Consider the following 5,331-nt stretch of genomic DNA (forward strand, 5'->3'; position numbering starts at 1 on the left):
CTGACTGCCTATTCACTCCTTACAGCCAGTTGCACTTGTCCTGACTGGCTATCCACTCCTTACAGCCAATCACGCTTGTCCTGACTGCCTCTACACTCATTATAGCCAATCACGCTTGTCCTGTCTGCCTGTCCACTCCTTACAGCCAATCACGCTTGTCCTGACTTCCTGTCCACTCCTTACAGCCAATCACACTTGTTTTGCCTGCCTGTCCACTCCTTACAGCCAATCACACTTGTTCTGACTGCCTATCCACTCCTTACAGCCAATCACGCTTGTCCTGACTGCCTATCCACTCCTTACAGCCAATCACACTTGTCCTGACTGCCTATCCACTCCTTACAGCCAATCACACTAGTCCTAACTGACTGTTCCCAGCTGGGAATCTTGGAAATCTTTCATCAAAGTGTTTGTAGCTCACTCCTTGGGTGTTCCAGACTGTCCTGATGATCAGTCCTACATATGATCTCTGTGACAGCCTTTTTATGAACACAGAACTCACTCCAGGTTTTATGTCAAGACTGATGGCTAGCATTATGCATCAATGTCTTTTTTCACAACTCTGCATACAAACCAGGTATTCTTTGCTCGAATGCTTCTCTAGAAAGCACATTAAACAGAAGAAACCTGTCCTCCGGGACACTGTTTTGGGGGTTTACTTTCACGTTGTGTCAGATTTCAGCTTCCCTCACTGCATGCTTTAAAGGGCATGTCGAAGGCATATTTTGAATTCAGGCAATCTACAGAATCTGCCCAAACCCATTTTTGCTTTTCACAAAAATAGAAACCTAAAAAACATGTTGGTTAAATCCATAGTGCCTAGAAATACTCCTATGGTACAGCGTTCTATTTTTGGTGGCCTACCTATTTTTGGTACACATAAATGTGGCGGCTGCCACGCGTGTGCCTCTGTTAAAACTATACCCGCACTAAAATGGGGTAAACGGACTTATCCCTTCAAAGAAATGACTAACTGCAGGACCTCTAATCTGATTTATCTGATTGTGTCCCCCTGTGGCAAAGGTTATGTGGGGGAGACCAGTAGAGAGATGCGTGTCAGATTTAGCGAACATAAATCTGCGATTAAGAACAAGCGTGTGGGAGCTCCCTTGGTTAAGCATTGGCTTGAGCAACAGCATTCTATCAAAGATCTTGAATGGCTGATCTTAGAACGTGTGCACATTCCCAAAAACGGTAACACAGATGCATTGAGAAAAAAAAGAGAAGTCTTCTGGATATTTACTCTCCAGACTTTTGATCATGGACTTAACGAATCCCTCCCCTGGGAAAATGCGATTCTCTGAGATTCAGGTTTAATTCTGCTCTTATTTTTCCATTTTGTGTACTTAAATACCACTTTTTCCTTTTTACCCTCTGATTATCTTATATTATACTTTTTATTGTTATCTCACTAAGCTTGATGTAATTTTCTTCCTTTGTGTATACTCTGGATGGTTAGTCCTCTACTCTCCTACATTTTGGTTTCTGAACATCTTCATTAGGACATAGAGCTCCGTGCTTATATGTCCTCAATCATTGCCCTTAAAAAAAAAACTCATATTGTCTTTCTTTTCTAGAGGGTGCTGACAATCCTTTATTTTTATTAGGTTTTTGCATCGTTTCCATTCGTTTGGTATCTCATCCTATCCGATCAAAGATGGCGGGCGTTGTGCTTTATAACGATTACGCCTTTCGGCAACCTGACTTACACTGTGAAGTACTATATCCCAGTTCCTTTTCAGTTACTGACCTAAGATGGCGGGCGGTTTGATTTATACCAATTATGCCCCCCGGCAACCGGATCATCTCTGTGAAGTATTATAGCCTAGTCCTTTTTTAGTTATTTTCACCCTTTGTTCCTATTTTCTAATTTCCCATTCTACGATGGCGTCGATCTTCCCGCGAATCATCCCCAGGTGAGATCGTTTTTCTTTTTCAATCTATACAATCTATACATTAGTATATAAGTGTAGAGATATTCAGGAACGTGAGTATTCAGAGGCGGTGCGCCCCCGAGTTTTACCATAGAGACTTCGGTATACGCGAGCGAGCTGGAGCACTGAGAGGAAGTAAGTTTGTTGGTTTAGGTTACCGCTCCTCTGTGTCTCATCGTTTGTCTTTACAGATTTAATCGAAATAGGTCTTTTAAGCCTATACTCTTGAATTTCTAATTGCGTTTTGTTATTAACTTGAGGTATTCCTTATGCAAATTATTTTAGATTCCAAAGGGTTTTCGTCCTTTTTTTTGTTATAGATTATGCCCTCGGTCACGGAGGTAAGATAACGTATGCCTAGCGGTTTAGAGGATCCCGACATAGGGAGCGAAAGAAGTATTCCTCATGATTGAAAGCTATAATTATATCTAGTAAGTTTACCATACTTTCAAATAAGTTTTCGAGTGTACACTAATCTTTTCCTGGACCCTCTGGGAATTTAGGTGGGCAAGGTTATATTTCGCTTGAACTGCTAGATATATTCTATTCACTTCTGGATACTTATTTTGAGACTAGAGCTAATAAACTTGCTTATATCTTAAATCTGACTTGGTTCTTACCCTTCCTATTGAAGATATACCACTCGAAGTATACCTGTTGTTTAGGTGATAACCTTATACAGCTATTGGTCCCCTTCTCTAGATCGAGTCAGGATGTAATTTATTAACAGTTAAGACATTTTATGCTTCTTTTCTATTGTAATCCTTTTAGGCGTATTTTGGAATTATCTTGGTGAACTCCGCCTACAGATTTGCAACTCTCAGTATCACCCTTTGCTATACCTGAATCTACCTGATCCCTGGAAGTTTATACCCTCTCTCTGTCGAGTCCATACTGAAACAGACCTTGACTTCTTGTGATTATTACTTTCCTGAAGTCATTCCTTTTGATTTTACGAGTTTGAATTATTGGGTAAATATATAAAGAAATATATATATTTTCTTTATATTCTTGGGAGCACTTAAAGGTTTTTTTTTGTTTTTTGTTTTTTTTTTCATTCTTTGTCACCTATGGTCTATTCTGGTTTAATAAAATCCTAACTACTTTTTCTGGTTACTAGTATATTCTTGTGAGAATTCCCAGATATCTCTCCTTCCATCTCAGCACCTATGAAGTTGCTTCATATATCTGTCAAATATATGTTTTATAAAAAAGTAATTTAGATATTACTGTTCCCACAGATGAGACTGACGAGGCAAAAAGAAGGAAAATAAATCTATTTTATTGATTGAACAATTTTCTTTAGTCTATGTTACCGAATCATACTGAGTCTCTACCACCTTGAAATACCATCAACGCCCTGAGGAAGGAAGACTCCGAAACGCGCGTCGGCGCAATTGTGTGTTGTTTTCTTATGCTTTTTGTATTGTCTTTTACAGGTGTTTTTCTTATTGTGTTGTATGTTTTCACTGAAATTGTTCACTATTTTTATACACTTCACTAATTGTTTTAGTCTGGATGTAATGTTATGAGTGTTTACGTGTCTCCTTAATAATTGCATTGCGTCGTCAATCTGAGCCTGACTTATTAGCTGGCTAGTTTTGTCTATGAACAAAAATTGGATGTTTGACTTAAAAGAAAGGTATTGATATATAACTTTATATTTTTATAATAAAATTAAAAAAGAATGATTTAGCAGACTTATTCTATTCTGTGGGATAGACTGATAATTTCTCTTTAAAGGGGTTTTTTGTGTGTTTTTTGAAGGCCCCAGGAGAGGCTCTTCAAAACAAGGCCACCAGACGACTCTATAGCACCAAGATCATGTGGCACTGATTCGAGGTTTCTGTATACCAATCTAATGCATTCTGGGAGTTGTGGTCATGGTTCACTTCCATTAAACCAACACACCTGAGAGCAATGATTTATGAATGTAAAGCCCAGAAGTGGAACATTGTGTCTTTGGTGACATGAAATCTTCTGGTAAACCTTCTTTGATATCTATCTAGCTTTTATCACTTTCTAGAATCATGAAACCCGAATATAGCAGAGCCAAAAGGCACAAAAAAGCAAAGTCACACCTCAGTCTTGAATGTAAATGTTATATACAACGTTTGCCTTTATTTGCCTATGTTATCGGGCACAGAGAACGTTTTATTTAAATTTTTAGAACCAAGAACTTGATAAGTACCTCATACAAAGTTTCAGGTGCTCAACTATTTCTTGTTCTCCACTGACTCCTCGATTTGTTGCGCCGCCTCTCCCCACACACACTTGGCAAGCACTTCTCCAAATAACCACTGCCCCAGGGGTAAAGACTGCGGCACTTCCCAAAGAGATCAAAATGGTTGAAATGTTCTGTTCCCCACTCATGGAAACATCACAACAGCTTGGGGGTTGGAAGAAAAAGCAGGAGGGCAGCTCAGATGCTTCTCTGGAGCTTGGGGCAAAGTGTAGTTGTAGTCTCCGGTTGTAGCGTGCGACTGGCCTCCTATCGCAATGTGTGTCAGGCATGGAGCCCTGTAGTAACTTACACTTCAGAAGTAAATGGGCTGGTGCTGTGCAGCGAGTAACCTATTAGTTTACTGTTAAACTTTGGTCGCCCTTGACTCAAATGAATTGGAGAACTGAGGGGCCCTCTACAAGCGCGGGACCTTGGGAAGAGGGCCCAAGCTGCCATATGTGTCCTTTTGTTGTTAGTAATGAGAGTTTATTTACTCCAGCCTTACAGATGGTAAGTGGAATTTGTTCCACTGTGGTGCATAAAATGGTTCTATTGAAACCCAGTATTCAAGGGGGTGTCGCTCATGGCTATGCAGTTTTTTAGAAGCACGTGAACTGTGGGCCTCCCCTGTGTTGTGTGGAGTTCAACCACCGCGCACCGAAGAGTTGTCACGTGAGCGTCTGAGGCAGAGCCTGCACGGAAGGGCGAGAAAGCACCTATATCTATACGGAAAGCGGAATACTTAAAGACAGACCTCTCGGGCTACCCAATTCCATGTCTAATTAGCTTATCCAGTCCAGGATTTTTGTTGCATGCTAGAAACTGTAGTCTTCCTTAACTTATTATGGAACAAGAACTACAAGTCCCAGAATTCAAAGAAAGTCCACAGCCTGGGTGAGCATCTCAGATATGGACCTGGGAAGCTTGAGAGACAAAGACCGACCTATATATCTGAATGGCCTGACAGGATCCGCGGCATGGGAGACTTCCCTTAAAGCTATGCGCCGACCTTAGGCAAAAACCATCCACCTAGGGCTGACGTCGCTGCCCAGACAATGCCTGACCAGTGGAAAACCTTACATATGGAAGCCGGTGACCTACGAAAACATGGAGGTCTACATGAGTACTATATGTGATATCACGCACTGACTCACTCACGAAAGCATTTGTTCA

The 5,331-nt window shown here is 40.8% G+C and overlaps 1 long non-coding RNA gene across 2 annotated transcripts; it reads left to right on the top strand.

Moving 5' to 3' along the window:
• The first annotated feature begins 1,776 nt into the window (after nt 1-1,776).
• Nucleotides 1,777-3,557, top strand: LOC146772450 (uncharacterized). Of its 2 annotated transcripts, none has more exons than XR_014972181.1 (3): nt 1,777-1,916; nt 2,255-2,365; nt 3,176-3,557. It is a non-coding gene; the product is annotated as an uncharacterized LOC146772450 (long non-coding RNA). The 2 variants fall into 2 exon arrangements; XR_014972182.1 differs by lacking the exon at nt 1,777-1,916 and adding an exon at nt 1,981-2,069.
• Nucleotides 3,558-5,331: the final 1,774 nt, after the last annotated feature.

Source organism: Triturus cristatus, chromosome 12 (assembly GCF_964204655.1).
Source record: "Triturus cristatus chromosome 12, aTriCri1.1, whole genome shotgun sequence".
In the NCBI taxonomy this organism is placed as follows: domain Eukaryota; kingdom Metazoa; phylum Chordata; class Amphibia; order Caudata; family Salamandridae; genus Triturus; species Triturus cristatus.